Consider the following 12,730-nt stretch of genomic DNA (forward strand, 5'->3'; position numbering starts at 1 on the left):
TAGATCTCTAGAAGTCTTTTCTTCTTGCAAAAATCAAACTCCAGGCCGGGCACAGTGGTTCATGGCTGTAATCCCATCACTTTGGGAGGCCAAGGCAGACAGATCATTTGAGGTCAGGAGTTCGAGACCAGCCTGGCCAGCATGATGAAATCCAATCTCTACTGAAAATACAAAAAAATTAGCTGGGCGTGGTGACACATGCCTGTAATCCCAGCTACACAGGAGGCTGAGGCAGGAGAATCACTTGAACCCAGGAGGAGGAGGTTGCAGTGAGCCAAGATTGTGCCATTGCACTCCAGCCTGGACAACAAGAGCAAAACTATCTCAAAAAAAAAAAGTCAAACTTTATCTCCAACTCCCTATTCTCCATCCCATCCCCAGCCCCTGGCAACTACCATTCTACTTTCTATTTCTATAAATTAGACTACTAGACTACTACTACTTTTGGTAATTCATATAAGCGAAATCATACAGTACTTGTCTTTTCGTGACTGGCTTATTTCACTTACCATAAGTCTTCGGGGCTCATCCATGTTGCAGCATGTGTCAGGATTTCCTTTCTTTTTAAGGCTGAATAGTATTCCATTGTATGTGTATACTATTTTCTTTCTTTCTTTTTTTTTTGAGACGGAGTCTTCGTTTTGCTGCCCAGGCTGGAATGCGATGGTGCAATCTCGGCTCACTGCAATCTCCACTTCCCAAGTTCAAGTGATTCTCGTACCTCAGCCTCCTGAATAGCTGGTATTACAGGTGCTTGGCACCACGCCTGGCTATTTTTTTTTTTTTTTTTTTTGAGATGGAGTCTCACTCTGTCACTGAGGCTGGAATGCAGTGGCGTGATCTTGGCTCACTGCAACCTCTGCCTCCCAGGTTCAAGTGACTCTGCTGCCTCAGCCTCCTAAGTAGCTGGGGCTACAGGCATGTGCCAACACACCCGGCTAATTTTTGTATTTTAATTTGTATTTATTTATTTATTTTTGAGACGGAGTATAGCTTTGTTGCCCAGGCTGGAGTGCAGTGGCACAACCTGGACTCACTGCAACCTCCGCCTCCCGGGTTCAAGCGATTCTCCTGCCTCAGCCTCCTGAGTAGCTGGGACTACAGGCCCTTGTCACCACACCTGACTAATTTTTGTATTATTATTTTTTTTTTAGTAGAGACGGGGTTTCACCATGTTGGTCAGGCTGGTCTTGAACTCCTGACCACAAGTGATCTGCCTGCCTTGGCCTCCCAAAGTGCTTGGATTACAGGCATGAGCCACCCTGCCTGAACTAATTTTTGTATTTTTAATAGGGATGGGGTTTCACCATGTTGGCCAGGCTGGTCTCGAACTCCTGACCTCAGGTGATCCTCCCTCCTTGGCCTCCCAAAGTGCTGGGATTACAGGCAGGAGCCACCGTACCTGGCCCCAGGTATTTTTTAATAGCAGTGTGAGAATAGAGCAATACAGACCTCTTGACTATTGTGAACGAACCTGAAAGTACAGATATCTGTTTGACATAATGAATTTGATGCTTTTCGATAGTGTAGCTGGTAAAGCGGAGAACTGTAAGAATTAAGATAATGAGTCTGGTGGCAGGGTCTGGGAAAGGGGCGGCAGGCGCCGTGTCCGGCTGGGAAGGTGGCAAGAAGAAGCCCCTGAAACAGCCCAAGAAGCAGGCCAAGGAGACGGACGAGGAAGATAAGGCTTTCAAGCAGAAACAAAAAGAAGAGCAGAAGAAACTCGGAGCTAAAAGCAAAGGCCTCGGGGAAGGGGCCTCTGGCCACAGGTGAAATTAAGAAATCTGGCAAAAAGTAAGCTGTTCCTTGTCCCTGAGGAGATGGTGACCCTTTATTTCATCCGTATTTAAACATCTGTATTCCCTGCCATAGCATCTTTTGCCACCTATAGCTGGAATTAAGTGTTGTCTTGGAGCTGTTGTACATTTAAGAATAAACTTTTGTATTTAAAAAAAGATAATGAATTTGTTTCATTTGGATATATATCTAGAAATGGGATTACTGGAGTCTGTGGTAGTTCTATTTTTAATTTTTTTTTTTTCGAGACGGAGTTTCGCTCTTGTTACCCAGGCTGGAGTGCAATGGCTCGATCTCGGCTCACCGCAACCTCCGCCTCCTGGGTTCAGGCAATTCTCCTGCCTCAGCCTCCTGAGTAGCTGGGATTACAGGCACGCGCCACCGTGCCCAGCTAATTTTTTGTATTTTTAGTAGAGACGGGGTTTCACCATGTTGACCGGGATGGTCTCGATCTCTTGACCTCGTGATCCACCCGCCTCGGCCTCCCAAAGTGCTGGGATTACAGGCGTGAACCACCGCACCCGGCCCTATTTTTAATTTTTTTGAGGAAACTTCATACTGTTTTCCTTAGTACAAAATTTTACATTCCCATCAACAATTGGATTCCAATATCTCTATGTCCTTGCCAACAATTATTTTCTTTTATTTCTATAATAATAGTCATACCAACAGGTGTGAGATAAAACCTCATCGTGGTTTTGATTTAAGAGGGCCTGACTTAAAAAACAATTTTTTATTGTGGTAAAAATCACATAACATAAAATTAACCATCCTAACCATTTTTAAGAGTACAGTATAAAAGTGTTAAATATATGCATATCGTCGTTCAACAGATCTCACAAACTTTTCCATCTTTTATCTATTTTATTTTATTTTTTGAGATAGAATTTCCGTCTGTCACCCAGGCTGGAGTGCAGTGGTAAGATCTCCGCTCACTGCAACCTCTGCCTCCCGGGTTCAAGCGATTCTTCTGCCTCAGCCTCCTGAGTAGCTGGGACTACAGGCGCGTGTCACCAGGCCTGGCTAATTTTTGTATTTTTAGTAGAGACGGGGTTTCACCATGTTGCTCAGGCTGGTTTCGAACTCCTGACTTCGTGATCCGCCCACCTCAGCCTCCCAAAGTGCTGGGATTACAGGCATGAGCTGCCATGCCCGGCCCACTTTTCCATCTTTTAAAACTGAAACTCTGTACCCATTTAAACAACTGTCCATTTTCCCCTCACCGAAGTCCCTGGCAACCGTAATTCTATTTTCTGTTATAAAAGAGCCTAATTTAAAATAAATCAATAAATAAATGGTTTCATCAAATTTTCATAATGCATGCAAAACGGTTGGCACAGTGCCTAGAATACAGCAAGTGTTCAGTGGATGCTGGCTATCAATAAAGTCATCATCTGTAATAACCCAGGCATTGTGCAGAGGCTGAAGGTTCATAAACAGAAAGACCTGAGGCCCTTGTTCTGGAAGAGCTAGAACAGATGTCCATGGAGCATATATAGGGGCTTTCAAACCAGAAAAGGGAAATGTGATTTTTTTTTTTTTGAGATGGAGTCTTGCTCTGTCATCCAGGCTGAAGTGCAATGGCACAATCTCAGCTCACTGCAACCCCCACCTCCCGGTTTCAAGCAATTCTCCTGCCTCAGCCTCCTAAGTAGCTGGGATCACAGGTGTACACTGTCACTTCTGGCTGATTTTTTGTATGGTTTTGTAGAGACGGAGTTTTACCATGTTGGCCAGCCTGGCCTCGAACTCCTGACCTCAGGTGATCCACCAGCCTCGGCCTTCCAAAGTGCTGGGATTACAGGCGTGAGCCACCAAGCCTGGCTGAAATATATATACATATATATATTTTTTTGAGACACAGTCTCACTCTGTTGCCTAAGCTGGAGTGCAGTGGCACAATCTCAGCTCACTGTAACCTCCGCCTCCCGGGTTCAAGCGATTCTCCTGCCTCAGCTTCCTGAATAGCTGGGACTACAGGTGCCCCCCAACCATGCCCAGCTAATTTTTTATATTTTCAGTAGAGATGGGGGTTTCACTATGTTGGCCAGGCTGGTCTTGAACTCCTGACCTCAGGTAATCCACCCACCTTGGCCTCCCAAGGTGCTGGGATAACAGGCATGAGATTTTTTTTTTAATTGTACTTTAGGTACTGGGGTACATGTGCAGATCATGCAAGATTGTTGCATAGGTACATACATAGCAAGGTGGTTTGCTGCCTCCATCCTCCCGTCACCTATATCTGGTATTTCTCCCCATGTTATCCCTCCCCCAGCCCCCTTCCTCAACTGACCCCAGTGTGTGATGCTCCCTTCCCTGTGTCCACATGTTTTCATTGTTCAACACCCGCCTATGAGTGAGAACATTCGGTGTTTGGTTTTCTGTTCTTGTGTCAGTTTGCTGAGAATGATGGTTTCCAGATTCATCCATGTCCCTACAAAGGACACGAACTCATCATTTTTTATGCGTGAGATTTTTAAGATGAAAAAATGTAGCTACATTAAAAACAAAGAGGATTACATTCAAAACCAATATACCTAAGGGTGAAATATGAGCTGTTATTAAGCTAATCCAAGAAAAAGAAAGTCTTTTATTATTCATTCCTGCAAATGAAAACAGCAGAGTTAAATATTTACATGAATTGTAAGATTCACCCTGAATGTAATGTGTATTGCAGGTCAAAGGTTAATGTCTGTAGCAAAAATAACAAGTTAGATTAGTTAATTTTGTTCAGGTTTAAATTATTATTAATAAAGCTAATAACTTCCTGGCTCTAAGTAAAATATCTTTATTTGAAAAAGGAAATATCATACAAGATAAAGCAAGGTGTAAGACAGTATGTATTATAAGATCATATTTTCAAAGCTAATGATAAGCAAATAGGTCACTTGCTACATTCAACATATTAATTACTCTTAAAATACTGAGCAAGTATTACTTTTTAAATTAGAAAACATCAATATAGATACTGGAAGTAACAAAATAAATTCCTAGGGAAAAAACAGACAATATTTTTATGCAAAATACTTATGGAAAATTTTCTTCAAAAAAAAAAAGAAAATTAGGAATAAAAAGCAATTATTACTAAATTACTGTAGAAATTCCAAAATAATAAGATAACACTGTTAACAAATTTGTGCCAATAAAGAACACATTAAATGAATAATTAAATATATATTTAATTAACATATTAATTATATATATATATATATATATATATATATATATATATACCTCCAAAGTTGATCCAAGAAGAAATAGACCAGGCTGGGTGACAGAGAGAGGCCCTGGAGGCCCTGTCTCAAAAAAAAAAGGAGGAAATAAAAGACGTGAGGAGACTGATTACTAACCATGGGCAGAAATTTAATTGGTAATAAATCATAAATCATCAAAGTCCCAGGTTAAGATAGTTTTACAGGTGAGTTTTATGAAATCCTTGAGATTCATTTATGCAAGCTATATCAGAGAATGAAAAGAGAGAGCTATTTAATATATTTTATAAGGAACAAGAAAATTACAGACTAACTTTACATCTAATTGCAAATTCCAAAATTTGAAATAAAATAATGACAACTTAAATGCAATCCTGAATAAAAAAATTATAATATGACTAGGTAAAATTTATGGCAGGAGTACAAGATGCATTGAAAATCAGAACATTTACCAACAGAATTAACTATATTAAAAGTTTAGAAGAACTAACCCAGCCATGATGGCTCACACCTGTAATTCCAACACTTTGGGAGGCTGAGGTAGGAGGATCCCTTGAGCTCAGGAATTCAAGACCAGCCTGGGCAACACAGTGAGATCCTGTCTCTAAAAAAAAAAATTTTTCTTTCTTTTGAGACGGAGTTTCCCTCTTCTTGCCCAGGCTGAGTGCAATGGTGCGATCTTGGCTCACTGCAACCTCCGCCTCCCAGGTTCAAGTGACTTTCCTGTCTCAGCCTCCCAAGTAGCTGGGATTACAGGTATGCATCACCATGTCCAGCTAATTTTGTATTTTTAGTAGAAACGGGTTTCTCCATGTTTGTCAGGCTGGTCTCGAACTCCCAGCCTCAGGTGGTCTGCCAACCTTGACCTCCCAAAGCTCTGGGATTACAGGTGTGAGCCACCATGCCCAGCCTAAAATTTTTTTAAAAAAAGAACTACAGGGTCACGTTAGTAGATAGAAAAAGAGCTATGATAAAATTCATCACTAATTCAGGATTAAATTTTTTTTTTTCTTTTGAGACGGAGTCTTGCTCTGTCACCAGGCTGGAGTGCAGTGGCACAATCTCGGCTCCCTGCAACCTCCACCTCCTGGGTTCAAGCGATTCTTCTGCCTCAGCCTCCTGCATAGCTGGGACCACAGGCGTGTGCCACCACGCCCAGCTAATTTTTGTATTTTTAGTAGAGACGGGGTTTCACCATGGCCAGGATGGTCTCGATCTCTTGACCTCACGATCCGCCCGCCTCGGCCTCCCAAAGTGCTGGGATTACAGACGTGAGCCACCGCGCCCGGCCCCCAGGATTAAAATTTACAGCAAACTGAGAATGTAGGAAATGGCCTTACCTTGAAAAAGGTATCTGAAAAAACCTAGAGCAAAATTCCTGTTTGATGCTGAAAATAAATAAACATTAACTTTTATTTGTTTGTTTGTTTGTGTGTTTGGTTTTGAGACAGAGTTTTGCTCTGTCGCCCAGGCTGGAGTACAATGGCATGATCTCCACTCACTGCAACCTCTGCCTCCTGGGCTCTGCTCCATCTCCTGCCTCAGCTTCCTGAATAACTGGGACTATAGGCATAAGCCACCATGGCTGGCTAATTGTTTTTGTATTTTTAGTAGAGACTAGAGTTTTGCTATGTTGGTCAGGCTGGTTCCAAACTCCTGGCCTCAAGTGGTTTGCCAACCCTGGCCTCTCAAATTGCTGGCTTTACAGACATGAGCCACTGCGCCCGGCCACATTAACATTTTAAATAAGACAAATGTACCCATTATAATTATATTTATTCCAAATTGTGTTATTTGTTCTAGCCAATGTAATAAGAAAGGAAAAGTAATTAGGAAGCATAAATTGCCAAGGAAGAGACCCAGTGCTGTTAATTCCAGACAACATGATTTGTCTACATAGAAAACTAGGCAAATCTTTAGAATTAGTTTAGCAGAGTTGCTGAATACATGATCACTATATAAAATAATAGTAATATTCCTAAACCCAATAATCAGTTAAAAAATGCTATTGTATAAAATATAGTATTTTATCACTTATTTTCTTTTAATTTTAGCTGCTTCCATCCTGGTCAAAATAATACAGCATTTTACAAAGTTTAACTGGGTGTGGTGGCACACACTTGTAGTCCCAGCTACTTGGTAGGCTGAGGCAGGAGAATCACTTGAACCTGGGAAGCAGAGGTGGCATGAGCTGAGATTGTGCCACTGCACTCCAGTCTGGGCAACAGAGAGAGACTCCATCTCAGCAAACAAACAAACAAACAAACAAAACACACACACGCATAGTATTTTAATAGCAAAAAAAAAAAAAAGAAAAAGTACAAAACATTATGAAAAGACAAAAAAGTCACTTTAAATCTCCATTTATGACATTTAAGAATTATATAACTAACTCTTTTTTTTTACATTTTAATAATTTTAATTTCCTATAATGGACTTTTATAGTTTTGAGGTTACAAGTTAACTTGCTTTTTGAGGTAGAGTCTCTCTCTGTCACCCAGGCTGAAGTGCAGTGGTACGATCATCTCGGCTCACTGCAACCTCCACCTCTTGGGTTCAAGTGATTCTCCTGCCTCAGCCTCCTAAGTAGCTGGGATTACAGATGTGTGCCACCACTGTACAGCTAATTTTTGTATTTTTAGTAAAGACAGGGTTTCACTATGTTGGCCAAGCTGGTCTCGAACTTCTGACCTCAAGTGATCCGCCTGCCTTAGCCTCCCAAAGTTCTGGGATTACAAGTGTTAGCCATGGGGCCTGGCCCAACTTTTTCTTTTCTTTTCTTTTTTTGAGATGAAGTCTCACTCTGTTGCCCAGTCTGGAGTGCAGTGGCATGATTTCAGCTTACTGCAACTTCCCCTTCCTGGGTTCAAGTGATTCTCCTGCCTCAGCCTCCCAAGTAGCTGGGATTACAAGTGCCCGCCACCACACCCAGCTAATTTTTGTATTTTCAGTATAGACAGGATTTCACCATGTTGGCCAGGCTGGTCTCAAACTCCTGACCTCAGGTGATCTGCCCACCTCAGCCTCCCAAAGTGTTGGGATTACAGGCGTGAGCCACCGATCCTGGCTATGACTTCGTTCTTAAAAGATAACAATTCTGCTACAAATACCATTGTTCATCAGAAGTTTAAACAGTTTAAACATTTTAGAAACTGGCTCCAGAACTTTCTGACAGCCAATGTTTTATTACACCTTATCCTCTAGGATAGATCGTACTGTAGTGGTCATTGCCTAATCTTGGTTAAACTTTTGGTCATAGCTGTTCATATTCTTGTTGCTTCAATTAAGTCATGTGCATTTTTGAACTATGTGTTTAATAGCTGCTTAAAATGTCTTAAAATGGTATTACAGTGATTTAGCATTAAAGTGAAAATTTATTGTTTGTGCAGAAAGGCACAGAAGCAGAGCAACAGGCATAAATTTGATATCAAGGAAGCAAATCTATGTTATCAGCAGAATGACTAAAATTGCATGCTTTTTTTTTTTTTCTTTTTTTTGAGACAGAGTCCTCACTCTGTCACCTAGGCTGGAGTGTAATAGCACAATCTTAGCTCACTGCAACCTTCTGCAACCTCCACCTCCCGGGTTCAAGCAATTCTCCTGCCTCAGCCTCCCCAGTAGCTGGATTAGAGGAGCATGCCACCACACCCGGCTGATTTTTTGTATCTTTCTTAGAGACAGGGTTTCAACATGTTGGTCAGGCTGGTCTTGAACTCCTGACCTCGTGATCCACCCACCTCAGCCTCCCAAAGTGCTGGGATTACAAGCATGAGCCACTGTGCCCAATCGGAAGTTGCATATTTTCTTACCAAGAACAGCCAAGAGCTTTATAGGGCTTAAAACAGGAAGATATGCACAGTGAGTGAAGCTGAACTATATTTTGTTACTGAGTCTGGGAAGAACATTTCAGAGACAGCAGTGGATGGACTGTTCTTATAATAAACGTTGCATTACCAATGTCATTGATGGCACAGAGGCTATTATTGTGTGGAAAAACATGGATATTGAGGTTTATAGTGATTCAGAAAAGTCAGATTCTGAATGTCAAGAAGTTTTAGAGATATCTTGACCAATTTATTTCACATACATTTTCATGTTTATGAACACACACAAAAAATATGATAAAAGTATATATCTAAATAAGGCTAAAGGAGCTCTTACAATGAGTATAAATAAACAATTTAAATGACAACAAAGCATTATGTCACAGTTTAATGGGCAGCAATTTTTCTTTTCTTTTCTTTTTTTTTGAGACTGAGTTTCCCTCTGTCACCCAGGCTAGAGTGCAGTGGCGTGATCTCAGCTCACTGCAACCTCCACCTCCTGGGTTCAAGCCTCCTGAGTAGCTGGGACTACAGGAGCTTGCCACCACACCAGGCTTTAATTTATTTATTTATGAGACGGAGTCTCACTCTGTTGCTCAGACTGGAGTGTAGTGGCACAATCTTGGCTCACTACAACCCCCATCTCCCAGGTTCAAGCAATTCTCCTGTTTTAGCCTCCTGAGTAGCTGAGATTACAGGCATGCACCACCATACCCAGCTAATTTCTGTATTTTCAGTAGAGATGGGTTTCACCATGTTGGTCAGGCTGGTCTCGAACTCCTAGCCCAGACAATATGCCCAGCTCAGCCTCCCAAAGTGCTGGGATTATAGGCCTGAGCCACCGTGCCCAGTGCAGTTTTTCCTTAGTGGAACCTGAAACAATGATGGCATCACAGACTAAATGAAATCTACAAACTTGGCCTGTCACGGTGGCTCACACCTGTAATCCCAGCACTTTGCAAGGCTGAGGTGGGTGGATCATATGAGGCCAGGAGTTGGAGACCAGCCTGGCCAACATGGCAAAACCAGTCTCTACTAAAAATACAAAATTTAGCAGGGCATGGTGGCAGATGCCTGTAGTCCCACCTACTCGGGAGGCTGAGGCAGGGAGAATCACTTGAACCTGAGAAGGGGAGGTTACAGTAAGCCAAGATTGCATGTCACTGCACTCCAGCCTGCGTGACATAACAAGACTCTGTCTCAAAATAAATAAATAAATAAATAAATGAAAGAAAGAAATATACAAATACAAAGCAATTCGAAACAAAATCTAAACATGAATTTCCTTGAAACTTGACAAGCGAACTCTAAAACTCTTATAAAAGATTAGAAATAGGCCAGGCACCACGGCTCACGCCTATAATCCCAGCACTTTGTGAGTCCGAGGCAGGTGGATCACAAGGTCAGGAGTTCGAGACCAGCCTGGCCAACATAGTGAAACCCCGTCTCTACTAAAAATACAAAAAACAAAAAGAATTAGCTGGTCATGGTGGTGGGTGCCTGTAGTCCCAGCTACTTGGGAGGCTGAGGCAGGAGAATCGCTTGAACCCAGGAGGTGGAGGTTGCAGTGAGCTGAGACTGGATCACTGTACTCCAGCCTGGGTGACAGAGTGAGACTCCGTCTCAAAAAAAAAAAAAAAAAAAGGACTAGAAGTACAAGATAGAAGGTATCAAGGGTAGACCGGGCGCCTGTAATCCCAGCACTTTGGGAAGCCGAGAGGTTGGATCACTTCAGCTCAGGAGTTCAAGACCAGCCTGGCCAACATGGCAAAACCCTGTCTCTACTAAAAATACAAAAATTAACTGGGTGTCATGCTGCGTGCCTGTAATCCTAGCTACTGGGGAGGCTGAGGCGGAAGAATCGCTGGAACCCGGGAGACAGAGGTTGAAGTGAGCTGAGGTCATGCCACTGCACTCCAGCCTGGGCAACAGAGCAAGACTCCATTTCAAAAGTGAATTAATTAATTAAAAAATAAAAATACAAAAATTAGCCAGGTATGGTGGGGGGCACCTGTAGCCCCAGCTATTCAGGAAGTTGAGGCATAAGAATCACTTCAACCTGGGTGGCAGAGGTTGAAGTGAGCCTAGATCATGCCACTGCACTCCAACATGGGTGACAGAGGAAAACTCTGTCTTGAAAAAAAAGAGGAAGGTATCAAGGGTAGATCACAGAGGGCTTTGTAGGTAAGGGTAAGGAATTCAGACTTTTTCCAAGTATGGTGGGAACTGTGCAATGCCTTAGTGCTAATCTCAATTACAAACAAAACAAAACAAAAACATTGCAATGTGAAGAAATTCTGTAGAATAGTCAGTAAGTTTCTGAAGATCAAGAGGTGAGATTTGCTCTACCAAACATTAAGACTTATTACAAAGCTACAGTGAAATAAACCAATGTGCTAATAGTTCAGAGATAGATAAATAGATTAATTGAACATAATTTTAAAAATTCAGAAACAGACCTCCCAAAATTATGGAAATTTTGTGCAGAGCAGAGGTAGCTTTATTAATCAATAGGGAAAAGATGACCCGATATTGAGCAACTGAAGCCAAACAGAAAAACAATTTGATTCTTAAACAGAAATGAATTCCAGATGAACTAAAGGCTTAAATGTGAGAATAAAATCTTTTAAACTTGCAAAAGAAAATGTGGTTTCTTGCCAGCAAGACATAAAAATAAATATAAATAATCAAAGGAAAGATCAATAAGTTTGACTGAATTAAAAATTTTTTAAATCTGTGGTGGCTCACACCTGTAATCCTAGCACTTTGAGAGGCAGAGGCAGGAGGATCCCTTGAGCTCAGGAGTTTGAGACCAGCCTGGGCAACATGGCGAAACCCCATCTCAACAAAAAATACAAAAAAATTAGCCAGGCTGGTGGTGTGTGCCTTTAGTCCCAGCTATTCAGGAGGGTGAAGTGGGAGAATCACCTGAGCCTGGGAGTTTGAGGCTGCAGTGAGCTGTGATCATCCGACTGCACTCCAGCCTGGGCAACAGAGACCCCCTCTCAAAAAGAAAAAATTAAATCTATACAAAAAAGAGACTATCAACAATGTGGAAAAAAAAAGTCAGAGACTAATAAAGAGACATTTTCTTTTCTTTTCTTTTCTTTTTTGAGATGGAGTCTCACTCTGTTGCCCAGGCTGGAGTGCAGTGGCACGATCTTGGCTCACTGCAATCTTTGCCTCCCAGGTTCAAGCGATTCTCCTGCCTCAGCCTCCAGAGCAGCTGGGATTACAGATGCCTGCCACCACACCTAACTAATTTTTGTATTTTCAGTAGAGATGGGGTTTCACCATGTTGGTCAGGCTGGTATCGAACTCCTGACCTCTTGATCCACCCACCTCGGCCTCCCAAAGAGCTGGGATTACAGGTGTGAGCCACCGCGCCTGGCCTTCCAACACATTTTCAATATGCATAATTGACTGAACATTAGTATACAGACTGTATGTAAAGAATTTCTATAAACCCAAGGAAAAAGAAAAAAATGGACAATAAGCATTTAGCAGACAAGGAAACCTGCATGGTTAATAAGCGTATGGAATAACATGAAAAGATGCACAATATATGAAATAAAATGACATATTCATAGCCATGAGGTTGACGAAAGTTAAGCAGTCTAAAAACACCAAGTACTGTCATGATAAAACAGGAAGTCTCATTCATTGCTAATAAAACTGTAAATGAATACAACCAGTTTGGCAATTTCCAGTGAAATTTTTTTTTTTCTTCTTCTTTTTCAAGACAGGGTCTGACTCTGTTGCCCAGGCTGGAGTGCGATGGCATAATCTTGGCTCACTGCCACCTCGACCTCTTAGATTCAAGTGATCCTCCAACCTCAGCCTCCCAAGTAGCTGGGACCACAGTGTACATTAGTACACCTGGATAATTTTTAAATT

General features: G+C 41.8%; 1 pseudogene; it reads left to right on the plus strand.

Annotated features, from left to right (window-relative positions):
* Nucleotides 1-1,563: 1,563 nt before the first annotated feature.
* LOC135269921 (translation machinery-associated protein 7-like) lies at nucleotides 1,564-1,798 on the plus strand (annotated as a pseudogene).
* Nucleotides 1,799-12,730: the final 10,932 nt, after the last annotated feature.

The sequence above is a fragment of the Aotus nancymaae genome, unplaced genomic scaffold, assembly GCF_030222135.1.
Source record: "Aotus nancymaae isolate 86718 unplaced genomic scaffold, 86718_ANA_hifiasm-v0.15.2.pri h1tg000058l, whole genome shotgun sequence".
Classification (NCBI taxonomy): domain Eukaryota; kingdom Metazoa; phylum Chordata; class Mammalia; order Primates; family Aotidae; genus Aotus; species Aotus nancymaae.